General features: G+C 38.1%; 1 protein-coding gene across 7 annotated transcripts in view; it reads right to left on the bottom strand.

The window, feature by feature from the left end:
* Positions 1 to 21,657, bottom strand: part of LOC131038803 (uncharacterized) — a 46,370-nt gene extending 24,713 nt beyond the window's left edge. For 2 of the 7 annotated variants that reach the window (XM_057971347.2, XM_057971349.2), the window contains exon 1: positions 21,447 to 21,607. The gene's annotated coding sequence lies outside the window, so the exon portion shown is untranslated. Of the gene's footprint in view, positions 1 to 5,543; positions 5,563 to 17,227; positions 17,241 to 18,321; positions 18,794 to 18,899; positions 19,057 to 21,446 lie in introns of those variants that run through there. The other 5 variants (XR_009104545.2, XM_057971350.2, XM_057971351.2 and 2 more) reach the window with 5 other exon arrangements.
* Positions 21,658 to 21,980: the final 323 nt, after the last annotated feature.

The raw sequence follows: 21,980 nt of genomic DNA on the forward strand, positions 1-21,980 counted from the left end.
TGATATCTTCCTTGCAGCTTGATCTTGATGTTGACACTTTCTCTTTAGGACACTTGTTTTGATCCCCCTCCAATGGGATTCTCTTCATTTCTTTCCTCATTTTCTACAAAATAAACAAATAAACATCAAACACACATGATTTATAATCTTTTCATACTCCTATTTAATCAAAGTACATGCTATAGGTGCAATTCGATCAAATTAAGAGGCATTGTACATATCTTCAAGGAATTTCGCTCTAGACCCTCTCTAAGGTACATCAATTAGGTAAGTTCACTCTAGGAGGAGTGTGAGGTACATCATTTGATAAAACTCGCCCTCAATCATCAGCAAGGTACATCATTTTGTGAAACTCGCTCCCAATCTCTAGTGAGGTACATCACTTCAAAAATTTCGCTCTGAGGTCTTGGTAAGGTACATACTTGAAAAGTTCGCTCCAAAGTCCTTGTAAGGTACATGCCATTTGGTAAAAATCACTCTAGGAAGTGAGTAAGGTACATGAACTTTGCTTGATGTAGTGACTTCGCTCTATGTCCTTGCTAGGGACGGGACCTTATAATAAAGCTTGCTCACTGTCCTTTGAGAGGACAAGACTTCTAAGATGAAATTCGCCCTTTGTCCTTGCTTAGGATAGTACCTATATGATCAAAATTCATTTGCTGACCTTTGTAAAGCATGTTCTCATCAATTTGCTGCATGTTATTTGGGTGGTTAAGGCCAAGATAAGTGTTTCACTCCATGTCCTTAGCAAGGACAGGCCCTATATAAAAATTTTGCTCTGTGTCCTTCATGAGGACATGGTCAAAGTGAGGTTCACTCTCTGTCCTTGCTAGGGACAAGACCTATTAGCAATTCGCTTATTGTCCTCTCTAAGAATAAGCCTCCTAAGGCAGTTCGCTCTGTGTCCTTAGCAGGGACAGGCCCGAAAGTGCAAATTTCGCTCTGTGTCCTTAGCAGGGACAGGCCCGAAAGTGCAAATTTTGCTCTGTGTCCTTAGTAGGGACAAGCCCTAAAGTGCAAATTTCACTCTGAGACCTTCCTTAGGACTAGATTTACATGACAGTTCGCTCTCAGACCGACCTAAGGACAGGGCATAATACTAAATAAAGTTTTCTCTTAAACTCATCTTCAAGTTCTCTCTATGATCAGCCAGTAAGAAGTTGATTCTAACAAAGCTCAGATTCTAGCTCGCTCAACCATCAGCAAGGAAAAGGCATGCTAATCACCAAGGACAAGGTCAAGACTCAAGAGGTGAATTCGCTCTATGATCATGGTGAGGACAGGCCTTGAAAACTTGCTCCATGACCTAAAGGAGGATTTCGCTCTATCCTTAGTAAGGACAAGACAAAATTCGCTCCACAACCTTGAGGAGGACAGGCCCTATCAAGTCTCGGTTCATGATCTCTCCAAAGACAAGGTCTAAGTTGATGGAAGATACATGACTAAGTCAAGAAGCCCGCTCCATGACCTAGATGAGGATTTTGCTCTATGTCCTTAGTAAGAGACAAGACCCAAAGTGCAGTTCGCTCTTGGACCAAGGTAAGGACGAAGTTAAGATGTGAGAATTTCACTCACCGTCCTTTGGAAGGACAAGGTCAAGATGTGAGAATTCGCTCTATGACCTTCGGGAGGACGGGACTCAAAGACAAAGTTCGCTCTTGAACATTGGTAAGGTATGGGAGCTAAATGCAAAAATTCAAGGAGGACACCATTCAAACAACCAAGGCTTGTGCTTGCAACTAGAAGTATGATCAGATAACACAAGAAACCTAGGCATGATACAAAGGAGTCCTTCTATTTACCTATCATGCTCAACTTACTTGATTTTCTTAGTTCCCATTTCAATTATAACCCTGCAAACAAGATAAAAGTCATTCATTTCAAAAGCCTTGACAACTGACTGTCTTTACTCCAACCTCAGGAGACCAACCTGACTTGATGAACCCTCTAGCTACTTGAGAAACTCTATCCCTTCAATGCAAAGACTCTAAGACAACCTAGAAAACGAGAAGGATTAACCCTAAAAAGCGAAAAGTGGGGGGTCCCCATTTGCAATGGGGCGATGTGTGGATACCTCACAACACTACCCACTCTACTTGTCCATGTCTAAAGGCTCTCTCCATTCTTTTGGATGATACTACCCTTGGAGACTCATCAAATAAACCACCACTTAGAAGTCCTCAATTTGATGTCTTCCTAATGCGATGCTCAGGTGTCAGATCTTTTGTGTGCATGGAATAGTGAACCCATCTGCAATGGCCACCATGAATCCCTCAAATTTTCAGTTTCTAGTTTCATCCTTGTAACCAATCCTTCATCAATGAAGTTATGGGTGGCACCACTGTCTACTAGGATAGACACTTCATGTCCTCATAGAACACTATGAATTTGGAAAGGTTGGTACTTGGGTGTCCTCGAGAGTGTAGCTAGTGTTCCATTTTATTCATAGTCTTGTCTACTTTTCTTTCTTTGAGTTTCAAATTCTTCTTCACTCATTTCTTCATCCAATATTGCTTCTAAATTGTGTGTCTGTCCTCTTTTTTCACACCTATGCCTTGCCATCATTTCTCCTTAAAATAAAAGCACAATCCCTTTTTTTGAAGTTCTGACCTGTCTTCCCTTGGTGTGTGTGATCGAGGAGGTAATGTCCTTGGTTTCCAATTTCTTTAATACGAGGGTTGGTTATGTGACCTTCAAGATATATTCTTCAAATAGCTCCTTTATTTTGTTGTTGTGATTTCTAACCTCAAGGCCTTTTGGATTGCATCTTGAAGAGATGTGAGATCAAGGTACTCACCAAACCTTGGATGTTTGATAAATCCAGCACATAATCTTCTATCGATCCTTGTTTTGATTGTGTTAGTTATTTTAAGTGCCTTTCATAATGCTTTAATCAATCTATGAGCTTTTGTGTAAATTTATTGTTGTTTGTTATATTTTTGTGCCCTTCAGTAATGATACCATGATGCCACCAATCATGCGCAACCCCATTCAAATGTAAAATGGAAAATTTGATAGCATACTCTTGTGTCGTGGGACTAAGGGAGAAATATGTTCAATTTTTGGATCCATGAATGTGCAGTGACTTTTCTCGATCCATCAAAATTGAGGAGAGTCATTTTACTCACCCTTTGACATAAGTCTTTATTAGGATGTCTTTTTTCCTTTCTAGGGGTATATCGTGCCCTAGCATCACAATATTCCCTAAATGATGCTTCTCCTAATTTTAGGGTCAATTCTTGAGTAGGCCTCAACATATTCGTCAACGTCATTAACAGGTGGATTAGTTTCTTCTTCTTCTCTTGTTGGCTCTTCCCTAGGTAAGAATGATGGTGTTGGCCCAAAATGGTGTTCTACTGTTATTCCTCAAGCGATTAGAATTGATAGGTCACTCCCATTAGTTTGGTTGGGTCTAAGAGTGTTGATTATGTTGTTCATGTTTTGTAGGGCTTGGAGAAGCAATCGGGTTATCCTCTTGTTTTATTCCATTAAGGCCCTCAATTCATTTCCTAGTTGTTCACCTATTTTATCACTTTGAGTAGGGTTGTTACTTACTGCAAGTTTCCTTCTTTCTCTTTCTAATGCCATTTGAGCTCTTTGGCTTAGTTGCATAAACTCTCTTTTCATATGTGGGCTATTGGGATCAAATCTTTGATACCAATTGTAATGTCCCTTCTTGGGATCTTCTCCCTTTTTGCCCTAGAATAGTAATTCCAACTTATGTCGAAGAATGCAACTCATTTACAAACATAACTTTATTAAAAAATTATCTAATGTAATACTCTATATAAGTTAATCTCGGTTTAGGTCCTACAACAATATGAATTAATAATCATTAAGAAGCAAGAATATATGATAACATCTAAATTTACAAAGAATTAACATTAAATATCAAGATTTCCTAATAACTTAAATCCATATGAGCATCATTCCTTTTTAAATCAAAGTACCTCAATAGCATTAATAATTATTCCAAGGCATATTCCTATACTAACCATATTTGGAATTCGTTGGAAACGTTTGCAAACCGCAATCTCAAATATTGTTGTCCTTGTATTGCAAGAGCATGGGTGGATTCCCTATCCATCCATCTCTGGCTGGCGTACTTGAAAAGACCCTCAAGCCCAAGAGAACTCATCCGCCTCCAAGCCCACAAACATGGCAGAATCTTGGTCCACTCTATCCCTCAATCCACCTTGAAGGCTAACCATTCTCCTTGATCAAGCCCAAGAGAACTCATTTACCTCCAAGCCCACAAGCATAGCAGGATCTCCAATCCACCCATCTCAAGGTGGTGTGCTTGATAAGACGCATGAAGACTGCCTTCCTTAACAAGCCCAGGAGCCCTTTTGCCTCCCGGCCAACAAGCATTGTAGGATCTCCAATCCATCCATCTTGGTCTGGCATACTTGATGTAGGAAAGGCCGGTACTCCATCTCTCATGAACTCGGAAAGCTGGTCATTCTTATTATTTGCAAGCCATTTCTAATAAATTCAAAACCGATTTCCTATAGGAATTTGTTATATGTATTTGCTAGTAAATAATCATAAAGGAAATGCAATAAAATTACTTACAAACAGCAATCACTTGATTTCTGCAAAGTACATCAATACTTCTATTAATTCATAATCTAATATTATACTCAAAACTTATCTCAAAATAGTATGATTGCTGAAGACAATATTATTTCTGCTTTGTATCTTAGTTTTCCTTTGTGTTCTCTAATTTTCACTTGTTTTCAGAATCCTATAATTGCTCCCATGTTGCCCCTCTCAAATGAAATTTCTCTTCTTTTATATCTCTCTTAGTGGAGGGAGTTATATACCCCTTCATTTGGGAAGGTATACCTCTCTTCGTGAAGCATTGCAGGAAGGAAATGTTTATTAATTGCCGCCTTAAGATATTTCATTTAGTCGGCCCATTTGGTAAATAGCTAATTGAAATCATTTTCCCTTTTATATTATCTCAGCTGGTTTCTAAATACTATTTATGCTGTCGCCTGGGAAAATTATTCTAGTCATCTAAATGATTTTTATGCTGTTGCCTGTGATTATTATAAATTGAGGCTGCGATTTGGTTGGTGCAATCATGGTGGGGGCATGACATTGGAGTTCATTGTTGATGTGGAGAAAATATTTAGCTCTTTAAATCTAAAGGAGATAAATCTTTTCATGTTTCATAAATCTCCTGATACTATGTTCCTACCATGCCTAACAAGGTTTTCTTGAAAGGCATGTGAGAATTGGTTTGTTAATTGGTTCACTCTCTTAGAGCCTATAATTTGATTAGGATGTTGGCCTGCATGAGATTTGTGGAGAGACAAACTATTCTACATGTTTACCGGGATAAGTTTGTTTTCAAGCTTTGGACATGTTTTTTCTATGGTTTAAATATTGGTTGTAAGAGATATTTATTAAAATGAAATATAGACTTCAAAGATTATTGGTTTCCAATATTACGTAAAAATATAGTTATTTTAAGGATATGTACATTTCTAAAAACAGAATCAAAAAGATTTTAGAAGGCATGAAAAAGAACTCACTGGTTTTGAATTTTGCGGGACATTACTCAGCCTAGCTAAAACTGAGGTATAACACTTAAGATTCTGCTTTAAAGCTACAAAATTTAATTCCTTGCACACAGACACTCATTCATCTTTGCAGTGTGCCTTTAAACAAGAGTTCATGCTCATAAATTGAATAGATTCCAGGTCAAACTAGGGATTCAGGTACAAAGAAAAGGCAACGCATCTGTTTATAAAAGCATAACAATAAGGGTCAAAACAAATTGTTCAGAATTCAAAAGCAAATAAAATCAATGAATCCTCATTTCTTGATTTACGATTATTAGATAATAGAATCCTGCTCATAGATTCTTAAATAATTACTGATAAGGAAAGTATTAAAACCAAAACAAATTGCATAGAAATCTTACTTCTCTTCATTTCAATAAAACAATTATAAAAGAATTGTGTAAATATCTGAGTTTTCTTCCATCTCATTGCCCTAGAAATGCTTCAGGGCAACTGTGGGGGAACAAAACCAGCAGCAGCATGGCAAACAATGTATTAAAACTGGAAGAATGTATTTCTGAAAAAAGAAAAGGAAATGGAAATGTAGGGCAGCCCAATTGCATGCTTCTCATCACTCCAGGTGAAATTCATTTGCCACATCAAATCTCTCCTGTGGAATATTGCATCAGTCCGTTCCTTTGAAGGACAGTGCTCAGCCTAGGACAGTCATCATAACTTAACTACATGAATGTAGATGTAATGGCAAAAGTTTGGCAGGGGTACCAAACCCAAAAAAAGGTACAAGGTAAGGCTTCCACAAGGGCCATATCCTATGGCAAAATAGCATCTTCCTTAGCCATGAAAGATTAACTTTGTACAAAAACCAACACTTGAAGAAATCCATGACATGCAAACAAAACCAAATTAGCCCATTTTGGGATTATAGTCTTGCCTCCAAGCTCTATGAACCTCCATCTTCTCTTTTAAATTTTCAATAAATAATGAATGTTACTTCTCCCCAGATCACTCCAGAAAGTAAGTAGTGTGAGCAGGCTACAAGTTGAGGAGGTCTCCATTTTGATAAAGTTTCATATTATTTATTTGTGCATTCCTCTATGAATCAAGATGTAAATAAAGAAGACTAGAATTATAATTTAATTTTAAACTTACCCCATTAAAAGGGTAATAGACAAATAAATAAATTAATATTCGAAAACAAAGTAAATGGTCTCTCCTCAATGAAGGTTTTTTAAACTGAACTTTGACAGTGCAGTAAGAGGCAACCTACACTTAGCAGGGACAGGTGCTGTGGTAAGAGCAGATAAGGGTTTGTTCGTCTATGGTGATTTGTTCTATATGGATTGTAGAACTAATAGATAAAGTTACCTAAACAAGCAGGTTTCATAAGTTGAAAGTGGAAGGTAATTCACAGGTTATTATAAATATCTGTTTAGGCGGTGAGATGCCCAATTGGGTCTTGAAGAACATGGTTGAATAAATTTCTCTGGTAGCAAAGTACTCTCGAGGAAGTGAACTACATGCATTGTTATACAAAAAAGAACAAAGAAGCAGGTCGGTTAGCAAATTTAGGCATAGATCAACATCCCTTTTTATCTACGCTGAGCAAAGATTGAATGGATGGCAAATAAAAGATATCTTGATTATTATCAGCCACATGCTGCTGTGTATCTTCCTCCTAAATTCAGATTGCCACCAAGAGCTTTATTTGTTGGATTATTACATCTTTTATTTAGTATATAGGTTAGTTTATAGTTTAGTAAATATATAAACATTTAATAATAAATATATATAGTTGTTAGTTTTGGGAAGTTATTCCCATAGGAGGTTATTCACAGGAAATGAAGCTATTAAAGCCAATGTACTGCAATATAATAATCATCCTAAAGAATCAAATCAATAATAATTTTCATTTGTGCCATTCTCTGCAATCATGATTTAGTTTTTTCTGTTCTATGTTGGCTCTACAATTTCAACATGGTATCAGAGCAAAACTGAGGATGGGCTTCCTTGCTGATAATTGTAAGATTTATTGACAAAGGCATACAATTTGTTGTTTATTGGGAGTTAAAATCAATTGCTGAGCATTAGACTTAAATACTTGTGCAAATTTTATATGCAGCGCCTCAATTCCCTGATGCTGTATTGAATTTGGTCATTGATGTTGTGCGTGGGAAGTGGCAGCAATAAACCAGACGATGAGGATGAAATAAAAGCATTGCCACGAATCTTTTGTATGGTTAAAGATACATTGCAAGACTGCGCAGGAAGAAGAAACCCACAGATATGTTTATGCTGAGTGGACAGTTATGAAGGAACAAGATATGATCTAGTTTTCCATGCCTTGAGTTGTATTTGGTGGTGTTTAAAAATCTGCTGTTTAGGGTAAAACAAGGAGTTGAATTCATGTTTCCAATCTTGTTTATTTCTTCTTGAATTCATTTGAAACATACAGTGAGCAGTGGCATATGAGCATAATCATTTTTATTCATGTGGCATGGGCATAGAGAGGGGAAAGTAATTTGATGATTTTAATTTTCCATTATAGTGGTCCCTCTATTTTGGCAGATGGGTGTGGTTGTTCTATGAATTGGTAAGTATATTGAGAGATAGATTGCTGTTTTCTAAAACATAGATCTTCTATTCAATTTTTTTGGGTGAATAATGTCTTGCTGGCCATGAATATTAATGTTGGCATATTATAAAATCAGTTTGTTGGTGAGTAAAACTTTGCTGGCTGTCTAAAACTACAAGATTTAAATCTAGTTTTGCTTGAAGCTTAGTATATATGAAAGCAACAATTGCTGTGCAAGGAGTATGGCAGCAAAGGTAGCATATTGAGATGAGTTTTCTGTGTGTGAATATGCCATATAAATGCAAAGACAACCCCTGTGCTGAATGCGAAGGTAACTTCTGGTAATTATATTTATTTGATCTCTGAGAATTAAGCGCTGCCTGCCAGAAGTAGATTTCTTTGTCCTCCCACTAGTGAATGTTTCTATGATTGAGTATACTCTGGAATGGATTGTATTTGCTGGTGTTTTGGAAGTTTTTTGTGTTTTGTTGTACAAGCAGTTGGACACCGTGAAAAGAGGTAAAGATTGATTTTTATTTTAATGCTGATTAAAGTCACATTATGGAGATTGGGTGTGATAACTATGTTTAGTGTTTTGTGCTTTGGAGTGATGAGGTTAACAAATTTTTTGTAATTGAATTATAAAGTGATTATTGTATAAAGGTGCATTTTTTAAAAACCTTTAGAATGTTCAATTACATTATGTTATCAATTGTTTGTGCTTTTGGGGCCATCAATGCTACAATTGACAGAGCTTCTGAAGATTCTACTGCTACATCTGGCTAGAAAAGGCTGACTTATTAGAAGTTGGAGGCATCGGAGGATGGAGGTATTTTATCATCTCGAGCTAGCTTCTTGCTCTGAGATGATTCATTGCATGATAAGCATCTATTTCTATCAAGGTCCCTTCATGGAGCAAGTTGGAGCGTGGTTTTTCTTGGTAGAGCTTGTGGGTGCAGTTAATGTATCTACAGCAATTAAGGTTCTTTTGTACAACAAAGGAGGGATTGGTTCCTATAGCACTAGAGGAGGGATATTGAGACACTTGGAGGAGATGTGGACTCTTGGAGGAGAGTTGTTCTTTCATGTGCGGCACTAGAGGAGGGGTTTCGACACTCTTTGAGGAGATGTGGACTTTCAGAGGAAAGTTGTGCTCTCATTGTTCAAGGAGGATGGGGACATTTTATGTTCTATAGTGTTGTACATTTGTTTTGCAAGATTTACAATCAAGAGATCCATTGATGGAATCAGTTTGGTATTTCCTAGGTGAGAGAGAAAAATTGGTGAAGACACTTCATCAAAGTCTTTAGAAGGGTTGCTACGACAACTCTTGCAATGTTTCATCCTTTGTTTGGATTGATGTAATAAGGGAGGGAATATTAGATGTAGTTGGCATAAAATGCTTATTGTTATGTTTGATAATTTTGGTTATCGACAATGTATTAATTAATTGTATTAAGTGGGTTGTCACTCTCGGATAGTTATGTGTCGGTTGGTTGACAATTGTATACCTCTCGGCAACTGTCGGTCCTTTAAATATGTTGTGTACCACCAAGGAAAGTAGTACAGTATAGTCGGATCTATTGTAATCCTTGGCCGACCATCTCTGGTCTTCTTTGTAATAATTGCATGTGCGAATAAAGATATATTTTACTGTTGTGTCTAGTATGCATTGTCATGTACATTATTATTTCCTGTATTTAATTTATCAGTTGTAGCGATGAACATTTTGGCGTCGTTGCCTTAAAAGAAATCGGGTCAGCCTTGAATGATTCATGTCTGTAGACTCCAAAAAAGGTGAGAAGAGACCACAGGATGGTCAAGACCAAGTGATAAGGTGATTCGCTAACCCTTAGTTGGAGGGAGCACAAGGACTAGTCACAGCATGGAAGTACTCGGAGTGTTGGGATGCTAGAGGTGGACGTGTACAAGACATGCGTGTGGCCGAGAGTGCAAGGAAAGCACCGAAACGTGGCAGTCGGAATAGTCCACCCAAGTCCGACACACCTAGAAGTACCCGAAGTGTTGAGGATGCTGGAGGTGGACATGTAAAGGATGCATGCGTGGCCGAGAGTGCAAGGAAAGCACCGAAACGTAGCGGTTGAAACAGTCCCCCAAGTCCGGCACACAATGGAGTAAGCAAGTGAGAACCCAATTTGGGGAACTTGTCCCTCGACGAGGAACCGAGAATAAGGGGGCTTGAGCCGAAGACTCCTTCGGTACCTTCCAAGTGAAAACAATGATGAACACCCAGGAGAAGCAGAAACTCCCTCGATTTACAAGGGATGGATCAGAGGATCTCGTAAGGCATTGTAAGACATGTATGACGATATGGAAGGCGAGTGGCCAAGATGACCATGATTATTGGCTGAAGGCATTTCCCATCACCCTTCGAGGAATTGATATTGACTGGTACATAGACCTAGATGCTAAGGACAAGGCCGTGTGGAGTGAACTAAAGAAGGCATTCTTAGAGGAGTTCAAACTCTTGAGGGATGACAACGAGATCGTGGCCGAAATCTATAATACCAAGCAAGGGAAAAATGAGAGTGTGCGCGCTTACAATCGTAGGCTCAAAGAATTGTTGAACAAGATGGAGAACCAGCCAGACGATCGGTTGAAGAAGAGGCAGTTCACTGAGGGATTGATACCCTCACTGCGTAAGAAGATGAAAGTAGTGCCTCCATCCTCGTACGTTGATGCTTACAATCGAGCAATGGACATCGCGAATGAAAACAAAACCTCCTCCCGAGGGAAGAGGAAGACCGACAATGACGAGAGCACCAAAGGTAGCAGTGATGAAGCATCCAAAACCGTACAAGCCCTTCGACGGGATATGTTGAGAATGATGAAAGAATTGAAGGCCGAAAGAGAAAACCAATAAAGAATGTAATGAACTATGGTGTACTAAGTGCAAAATTGAGGGGCACATGAAAGGTAATTGTCCTCAAAAGATGTTTTGTGAGATTTGCCAAGTGATGGGTCATTCAATAAAGGAGTGTCTATATAATTTGAAGACTAGAAGTACGCAAATACTCTTCACACGAGGAGAGTCAAGCCCATCGAAACCACAAAATGTATCGCCTGGCAGCAATGGAAATCAACAAGGGTGAAACCAAATATAGTACGACTCCAGGGGGCGTCCTATCATACAGTGCCGACAATGTAGCGAATGGGGACACTTTGGGAGAGGCTGCCAGAACAAGAAAGACAACGTATAATTATTGTGCAAATGGTGTGGACCATGTGACCATGAAGACACCAACTATCCGAAGCAGAAGAGTATTAAAATGCTAGACGTGGAGGAACAAGAAGATGCAATTTTGGCAATCACAAGAGCACAGACAAAGAAGACGATGTATTCGAACTCTTGCATAAAGAAGGAACGATTCCGAGAAGCCAAAGCCGAAGTAGAACAAGTGCTAGCAAAGGAACGAGTAACCTCCAATGGAATTCCAAGTACATCATTGTTGGAGTCAGAGAAGAACATAGTTCGGCAGGTGCTACAGACAATCATACCTATCAAGGTGGCAAACCTTCTTCAAACTATGCCGCAACTGAGAATGGCAATTGCCAACATAGACGACACAGTCATCCAGAAGCAATGTAAGCCACAAGAGGAGGAACTAACGAGAAAACCACCACCTAAAGGGAATGAGGCCAATGATCCAATGTTGCTAACGATGAGCATCGGGAGGAAGTTGGCTATTGTCGAGATGGAAATAATGGGCCAAAAGTTAGCAAACACCATCGTCGACGAGGGCTCAAGAGTTAATGTACGGTCGGAGGACACTTGGAAATGTTTGGGGAAGCCGACACTCTGGCCACTGACCTTCCACTTGGTAGGTGCCAACCAACACGACATCGAACCGTTGGCAACATTGATGGCACAAAAAGTAATGATTGGGCCACAACAATTCTTCTAGGACTTTGTAGTCATCCTATTATAGAAGAAGGCGTACGATGCACTCCTTGGGAGGGGATGGTTGATTACTGCCAAGGCAAATCATAACTGGAAGCAGAACACACTCGATTGAGAGTGATGGGAGGAAGCACATCATTGACTTGAGAAACCAAGAGGTGAGTGAAGAACTAGCATCCTTCGACTTAGAGTCTGAGGGTGGAGAGTTAGGAATGGATGACGAGAGGAAAGGCATGGAACCCAACAATGAAGGTGTGCTCGAACTGAAAGATTTCTCTAAAGATGAAACAAGTTCCCTGAATGGATTATTCTACTGGAAAGCAAATGGAGGACTACAAGTTATTTTCACCGACATGTAATTTCCTTGAAGCTACAACCCTTGGTGTAGAGCAACCGACGAAAGCGTGTAAAGTTATGGACAATGCATCTAACAATATGAAAATGGAGAATGAAAAGAAAATACAAAATTTAATGGAATCAATAAAAATTAAAAAAGTTAAATGGAGGGCATGACAGCATTTGGAGGACAACACTGTAAGCGTTTGGCCATGACGTTCCTCGACCCTCATGCCGAATGCCAAGAATTTAGATGCAGGACCATACAAAGGAAGGGATACTTGGTTGTGCGAGAGTCTTGAACCATACAAGGAAAAGATTGGTAGGTCATATGTGAGCAAAGCAATAGAGTCGTACGGAAAGGACCACACATCCTACGTTGGAGTGAAAGGAAGTAACCCGTGCAAAAGGAAGGACCACACGCCATACATTGGAGTGAAAGAAAGTAACCCGTATGGAAGGAAGGACCACACGCTATATGGGGGAGTGGAAAGAAGTGAGCCGTACAAAGGAGCAAAGTAACCTGTATGGAAGGAAGGACCACACACTATATGGGGGAGTGGAAAGAAGTGAGCCGTACAAAGGAGATGAAATATCATCCAAGCTCCGCAAGTCATATGCAAGGGAGTCGTACAAGGGAAGAACGTTGTACGTAAGGAGGATACCATATGAGCAAAGAGCATACGTAGGGAGAAGCAACCAGCCAAGCGTGAGAAGTAGTAATTTGTACAACAAATAGAAAGTGCACAATTCATACAGAGGTGAAAAAGGTGGAAAAAACACACTGTACGTGGGAGATGATGAGGTGCCAGGTAAGTCGTACGTGAGAGAGTCGTACGCGAAGAAGAGAAGGTTGTACATGAGTACATCGTACGGGCAAGTGTGGAGGAGGCCGTACAGAGAAACCATAAACATGTCGTATGTGAGTACACTACCATACGTGAAGAGAAGTCGTACATGAGTACACCGTACAAGCAAGTGTGGAGGAGGCCGTGCAAAGAAACCACAAACATGTCGTATGAGAGGAAATCCTGCACGTCGTACAAAAGGGGAAACAATAAGCCGTATGGGAATGAAAGACCGTATGAGGAATCAACTCATATACCGTACAGACAAGAGAAGAGGAAGCATGGGTTGAGGCCGTACATGGAGCTGCACGTGACAGTGGAGAAGTCAAGTTCGTACGGGGCAGAGGAGAAGTCGTACGATGCAAAGGAATTATATTGGAATTCAAAGACACCATACAGAAACACTAAACTGTACGTAGAAAACCCGTCAAGTTGGTATGTCAGGGAATAAGTCAAGGCTGCAAGTAAGTAAAAGTTGCAAGCCGTACGTGGGAATGCCACTTGGGCCGTGGTTAAACACTACAAAATTTCCATTTTTTGGCTTCATCAACAATGTTTTTGGCATCTTAAAAAATCAAAAAAATCATGTGCACCATGGAGTTCTGTGTGGTTTTGAAGGTTGTAATTTGGCATTGGGCAAAGAGGAGAAGTTATAGATTGGCTAATAAGCTGAGTGAATTATTTGATGTAGATTTGAACAACATTTGTCATTTTTAATATTGCAGATGTAGCATGTGAATAAGATGTTGGGGGTGAATGCTATGGCAGTAGGAAGTTTTGCAGGGTGTGTTGTGATGTTTTCACACATCGCCCCATTGCAAATGGGGACTCCCACTTTTTTGCTCGTAGGTTAGTTGTCTTAGTTTAGTTGTCTAGCTTGGCAATAGTTTCTTTCGCTATTAACCTTCTCACTTGAGAGAGGATGCAGTGCAACTTCTCAATCAAGTCAAGGTATAGGTCTTAAGTGTGATAGGTTGTTAGGTGAGCAGGTGGATGCCCTTAGGTCAAAACTTGGAAGTCAAGGACAATCAAGAAAGTGATGGGCAATCAATTGAAGTGATGTGACAATGTGATTGCCTTGGTGAATGAGGAACCTTCTTCACGGATCCTAATCCACAACCAGGCAAGGAAGCAAATTGCTCCACATGATGAACACTCCAACATTCATCAACATTGCAAGGGAGAGATAACGACTCATCTTCATAAAGGGAAGGATATCAACATTTTCAAGATAGGTGTCGGAAATCCAAGAACTGTTGCCAATATAACAAGAGAGCAATGCAAGGACAAATTCAAGACATCATAAGGAAGGAGTTACTATAGAAGAGAAAGAGGATGCAAAGGTGATCAAGACAGGAGATGGTTCTAGAAGAGTTAATCAAAGTTAGAAGATGATGCTATTTGGGAGTCTCTCATCATCATCTCATTAATCACTGCAGGTGCTTGGAAATGTTGAGTATCAAGAGATATGCCTCAATCATCTACATTTGTGATGAGTTACAAGGAGTACGCTGAGGTGGCACCCAGTCATCTTCAACCCAATCACGTCATTCCAAGTCAAGGCATCCAAATTCAATGCACTTGACTCATTCAACGAGGATAACTACCACATGTCATGGCGCAAAGTTCGATGTACCTAACCTCATTATTCATTGGTCAATCATTCAAAGGACATGTGTCCCATAAAATGTAACTTTATCATTGGTCAAGCATTAAATGTTATGTAATGGGTGCAACAAACCCTAATTAGGGTTTCTATCTTGTAACCTTGGCCATTGATGTGGATTTCATCCTAGTCATTCAATTGTAATGAGAGCACTATAAAAGGCTCCAATCTCATTTGTAAAGGTTAATAGTTGATAGATGTTAGATAGCTAGCAGTTAGAAGTACAGTAAGAGAAGGCAAAAATTGTTGCCAAGCTTGTAAATAAACATCCTTTTCATTGAACATATGGTGGAATGTGTTGTTTCTTCTACATAATTGCATGGTTTCTTGTTGTATCTTCAAGTTAGATGAAGTTGTTTGATTGTGGAGCAATGTGTGGATGTTGATAATTCCTTGTTCATACTATTTGAGGTTGGATGACTTTCAATTGCAATGCATAGTTAGATTGAACATCAAAATGTGCTAAGTTCAACTATGGATGTGTTTATACAAGTTGTGCCAATGTATTGGGTATTTGGATAAATGATTCATGGTATGAAAACCTTTCAATTCCCTTGGAAGATCGAATCAGTTTTGTGTAGTTGTTGACAACATGATGAAGCAAAGCTTGGTTAAAGAAAGTGTCCATCCTAGCATGATCCATTACTATCAATGATCTCACAAGTAGATTAGATTTCTCCAAACCCTCAATCTTTTATCTTTTTTTTAAGTCAAGTAAAATTTCCACATTCTAGCAGCATTCAAACATACAAGTATCAACGTAAGTCCCCTTGTGATTCCAGCAAATCACATCACAATCATTGAGTCTATCCACGTATAAAGACAAGACTTGACAATATAAACCTTGGAGTCATCTCATTTGATCACAAAGCTTAGCATTTGAGAGGTCTTTGTTCAAGAGAGGATAAAATACTTAGTATTTTATTCTCTGTTGCATGATGTCATAAAAAACACATCAACAGGTGGCAAGATCTGTTATTCAATTGATTTGCTGATCTACAGGATAGGGTGGCAGTCCTGCAATAGTGATTGGATTTTGCAATCCTTCAAGCTGTCAAACCCGTCAGTTGAGGTAGCAGTTAGTTCATAAAAAGACCAGCAAAGTATTTGTGACAGTTTGGAGTGTTGGAAGTAGAGGATGGCTGGGGAGGAGGGTAGGCTGGTGTCTGTATCAAACAGGATTGATAAATTTGAAGTTTTTAGTTTGATTTTGGCACTTGCAGTGGACACCCTAAGAGTTGCTTTGGGAGATAGAAACTTAGTAATTTCTAGTCTCCTTACAATAAGAGAAGAACAGAAGGAGTTTATTAAGCCAGGCGTTATGATTGCAGATGGAATTACAGCATCCTTGGCTGCCCCTGCTCCTCCTTTTTCATTCCTCGTCTTATGGTTATCACCATTTTGTAGCTTTTGTGATATGTGGCACTATGTATTATGCTTTATAGCATTACAGCATTAAGCATTTTGCAATAGTTTTTCCTTGGGAGTGGGCCTCTATAGAACCCACCTCTACTTATCTAAAAAAATACTGTTGAAAGTTTGATTCCTTTTCAATTTTGATCAACTGTGATTTGTGCTACCAAGGTTTTTAATTATACTGAAAGACTTAAGTCTGTTTGGTTTTGCATATATTTCTATATGAAAAAATGTGAATCAATAAAGAAAATTATAGGACTGATCCAATATGTTATTACTGAGTGAAGGGTGCCATTTAGATAGTGTCCCACTTCCACCTGCACAAGTGAAGAATTTCAAGCGATCGAAACCCTCAAGCACATAAGGCCACCCCCAGCTCAAATGAATGACACAGAAGACGATAGGCCACTTGTTGATTGGTCGTGTAGTACTAGGTTAGGTTAACCTAAATAAGTTATTTGAACAAAGCTTAGGTGATAGGGAAACCAGGGCACAGAGTTTTGTACGATTAAAGTTAGAATTTGAAGTTTTGCTTGAAAATTGTTTGGGCTCAGGTTTTGGGTTTTGTCTGATTGGAGGTACCGTTTGACTGACTAACGTTAGAATTAATGATCTGTTTCTGATGATAGATGATAATGAAATAAACCCACAACAGGAGCACTGTTAAGAAAATTAACCCACAGCATGTAATCAACAGACGATGCATGTCGTCATCAAATTATACGCTTACAGTTCTCTAAAAGGTACAATTTTATTATTTTAATCATGTGAGCAAACTAACTGCAAATAAATTACCATAGACTTTCATTAAAATGTGGGATTCAAGGACTCTTTCACTAGTATGAAAAGCCACCATGCAGTAATGGTTTTCTCATATTAACTGCTCACAGAAATAGATGCATGAACAGTGAACAAGATGAGATAAAGGCTTACGAGATATCGAAAATGAGTTCAGAACTTAAAACTGTTGGTTCAGTACTGTAGGCTTATCAATGGTGAGAGAATGAAGTTTAAGATGAGAGAAATTCCACCAGTATGTACAGATTCAAAAAGATATTAAACTGTATAATCAAATAATAACAGGAGTCCATTGTAAAGGGAGGAAAAATATAAAGATTCGATTGTATCAGAAATGTTTAATATTTGAAGAATAATTGTGTCCAACTTCTATAAATAAAGGAAAGGAAATAATTAATATAAATATATAGTTTTTCAATTTAATTATTAAATATATTTTAAAATCATAAAATGATATAAATTAAAAAATAAAAATTTGTATGTAGTATATATTTATATTTTTTTAAATTATTTGGATATATATTTTTATAAATTTAGAAAACGATTTAGTTGTTAAAAAAATAGATTAATGGGCATCCATGTTGGTGTTGGAAATAAGCCACACCCGGACCGACGATGGACTGGTCCAAGAGGGGCCAGTAGCTCAGTGGTAGAGCACTCCAGCAGCGTATGGAAGGTCCTAGGTTTGAGTCCTAGCTGGTCCATGTCTCAACATGGTATCAGAGCCAGATCCAGGCTAGGAGCCCCAAGCACACGAGAGGTGTGGCTTAAGGGGGGGTGTTGGTGTTGGAAATAAGCCACACCCGGACCGACGAAGGACTGGTCCAAGAGGGGCCAGTAGCTCAGTGGTAGAGCACTCCAGCGGCGTATGGAAGGTCCTAGGTTCGAGTCCTAGCTGGTCCATGTCTCAACAATCCACTTTTACTAAAGTAGATTTAAATATCTAATCTATAAGAAAGAATGATTAATATTTATTTTTAAATAAATTTTAAAAACCAAGTGTGCCTTTAAACTAGAGTTTCTGCTCACAATTTGAATAGCTTTCAGGTCAAACTAGAGAATCAGGTACAAGAAAAAGGCAATGCAACTGTTGATAAAACATAACAATAAGGATCAAAACAAATTGTTAAGAAGTCCTACATAAAGAAAATCAATGACACCTCATTTCTTAATTTAAAATTAGTACATAAAAGAATCCTGCTTTACAATACGGGAAGCATTAAAAACAAAACAAATTGCATATAAATCTTACTTCTCTTCATTTCAAATAAAACAATTAAAAAAGAATTGTGTAAAGATCTTACTGCTCTTCATCTCATTGCCCTAGCAATGCTTCAGGGCAACAGTGGGGGAAAAAACCATCAGCAGCAGGGCAAACAGTGTATTAAAACTGAGAAAATGTATTTCTGAAGAAAAAAAGGAAATGCAAATGTAGGGCAGCCCAATTGAATGCTACTCATCACACCAAGCAAAATTCGTTTGCCACATTTAATCTCTCCTATGGACTATTGCATCACTCTATTTCTTTAAATGACAGCACTCAACTTAGGGCAGTCATCATAACTTAACTACATGAATGTAGGTCGGATGGCAAAATTTCTCAGGGGTTCAAAATCCAAACAGCATATAAGATAAACCTTGAATGGAAAGAAATCCTCTGTAAGGCTTCCACAAGGACCAACTTCTATGCCGAAATAGCATCTGCCATAGCCATGAAAGATTAACTTTGTGCAAAAAATACTACACTAAAAGAAATCAATGACATGTAAACAAAATCAATTAGCCCATTTTGGGATTCTGGCCTTACCTCTAGGCTCTGCAAACTTCCATCTTCTCTTTTAAATATTTAATAAAATAAAGAATGTTACTTCTTCCTGGATCACTCCAGAAAGTAAGGAGCGTGAGAAAGCTACAAGTTGAGGTCTCCCTTTTGATAATTTTTCTTACGATATATCTGTGCATCCCTTTATGAATCAAAAAGTAAATAAAGAAGACTACCATTATAATATTATTGAAAGCTTACCCCATTAAAGGGATAATAGATAAATAATTAAATTAATAGTCGAAAACAAAGTAAATGCCTGAACGAAGGTTTTTTAAACTGAACTTTGACAGTGCATTAAGAGGTAATCTAGTGTTAGCAGGGGCAGGTGCTGTGGTAAGAGGCTAAGAGCAGATAATGGTTTGTTCATCTATGGTGATTTTTTCTATCTGGGTAGTAAAACTAATAAGCGAAGTTACCTAAACAAGCAGGTTTCATAAGTTGGAGGTGGAAAGTAATTCACAGAACATTATAAATGTCTGTTTAGGCAGTCGGATGCCCAATTGGGTGTTGAAGAACATAGTCAAAGAGATTTCTCTAGTAGCAAAGTGCTTTGAGGAAGTGAACTCCATGCATTGTTATAGAGAAAAAAAAACAAAGAAGCAGATAGGTTGCAAATTTAGGCAAAGATCAACATCCCTTTTCATCTAAGCTGAGCAACGATCTGAATGGATGGCATATAAAACATCTCTTCGTTATTTATCAGCCACGTGCTGCTTTGTATCTTCCTCCTAACTTCATGTTGCCACCATGAGTTTTATGTATCTCTGCATGCTTGAAGTTTATAAAGGTGTGCAATAGGATGAATCGTTCTGAGTTGGATGGAGGGAGAAGCCATGGCATATGTGTTTAAATTATGATCTTCATGTGAAATAATCTATCTATCTCTTAGCTGTGTGGCTTCTTTCAATCTTATAATGTTGGCTTTTGGTGGGTTTCAGGAGCTTTGATGGTGGAATCTTGTTGTTGGGCGAAGAGAAGAAGTAGCAGATTGGCTAATGAGAAGAGTGAGTTATTTGATGCAGATTTAAACAACAGTTTTAATATTGCTAATGCAGCTTGGATGCAGTATGAGAATGAGATATTGGGGGTGAATTTTATGGAAGCAGGAAGATCTTCAGGGTGGCAAATTCTGTTATTCAATTGTTTTTCTGCAAATCTATGGGATAGGGTAGCAGAGCCTACAAGAGTGATCGGAATTTGCAATCCTTTATGCCATCAAAGCCATCAGTTGAGGTAGCAATTAGTTCAAATGAAGAGCAGCAATGTTTTTGTAATAGGCTGGAGTGTTTGAAGTAGAGGGTGGCTGAGGAGGAGGGTAGGTTAGTGTCTGCATCAAACAGGATTGATAGCCTTGAAGTGTTTAGTTTGGATTTTGCCCTTGCAGTGGACAATCTGAGAGTTGTTTTGTGAGATAGAAACTTCGTAATTTATAGTCTCTTTACAATCCATACTCTTCTTCAAGGAGTTATAAGAGAAGAACAGGAGAAGTTTGTTAAGCCAGATGTTATGATCGTAGATGGAGTTGCAGCATCCTCGGCTGCCCCTGCTCCTCCTTTTTTATTCCTCTTGGCTTATGGTTATCCCATTTTGTAGCTTTTGTGAAATGTGGCACCATGTATTATGTTTATTGATATTACAGCACTATGCATTTTGCAATAGTTTTTTCTTTGGAGTGGGCTCCTTTAGAACCCACATCTAATTATTTAATAAACATACCGTTGAAAATTTGAATCTTTTCAGTTTTGATCAGCTGTGATTTGTGCTACCATGGTTTTTTATTATACTGAAATGGACTTAAGTTTGTTTCGTTTTGCATATATTGCTATGAAAAAACGTCAATCAATAAAGACAATTATAGCACCGATTCATTATGTTTTACTATGTGAGGGATCCCATTCAGTTAGTGTTTCACTTCCACCTGCACAAGCGAAGAATTTCAAGCGATCGAAACCTTCCAAGCACAGAACACCCACCCCCAGCTCAAATGTATGACATTGAAGATGAGAAGCCACCTGTTGCTTGGTCGTGTAGTACTATGTTAGATTAACCAAAAAAAGTTATTTGAACAAAGCTTAGGGCATAGAGAAACTGGGGCTCACAGTTTTGTATTTCTAGAGTTAGGATTAAGAAGATTTGCTTGAAAATTGTTTGGGTTAGGGTTTTGGTTTTGTCTAATTTGACTTACTGTTTGACTGACTAGCGTTAGGTTCAATAATCTGTTTCTGATGATAGATGATAATGAAATTAACCCAAAACAGGAGTACTGTTAAGAAAATTAAACCACAGCACGTAATCAATAGAATGATGCCTGTTCTCATCAAATTATACGCTTACAGTTCTCTAAAAGGTACAATTTTAATCATGTGAGCAAAATAACCGTAAATAAATTAAAATAAACTTTCATTAAAATGTGGGATTCAACTTCTCTTTCACTAGTATTAAAAGCCACTAAGCAGTAATGGTTTTCTGATATTAACTGCTCACAGAACTAGATGCATTAACAGCAAACAAAATGAGATAAAGACTTACGAGATATCGAAAACGAGTTCAGAACATAAAACTGTTGTTTCTGGACTGTAGGCTTACCAAATGCCGAGTGAATGGAAGGTTAAGATGAGAATAATGTACAGATTTAAAAGACATTAAACCGTAAGATTAAATAATAGCAGGTAATCCAATGTAAAATGGGTAAAAAAATAAAGAATCTATTGTATTAGAAATGTTAATTATTCGAAGAATATGTGTGTCCTACTTCTCTGAATAGAGGAAAGCTACTTCTATAAATAATAGACGTATTGGTCAAGTTTCTGTAAATAGTGTGTAAATAGCGTGTAAATAGTGTGATATAGAGGTATTGATAAGTTTCTGTAAATAGTGTGATTATTTGTATTAGGTAGTATGAAAATTTAATCAGTGGTATTAAAGAATTGGATTAAGAATATAAAGAAGAATTTGTTTTATTAATTTCTCAGAAATTATTATTTTTTTAAATAGTCTATAGATTAATATTTTTTTAAGTTTTTAATTTTTTTAACATCAAAATTTCAAATGATAATACATCAA

This window comes from Cryptomeria japonica, chromosome 8 (genome assembly GCF_030272615.1).
Source record: "Cryptomeria japonica chromosome 8, Sugi_1.0, whole genome shotgun sequence".
Taxonomy (NCBI): domain Eukaryota; kingdom Viridiplantae; phylum Streptophyta; class Pinopsida; order Cupressales; family Cupressaceae; genus Cryptomeria; species Cryptomeria japonica.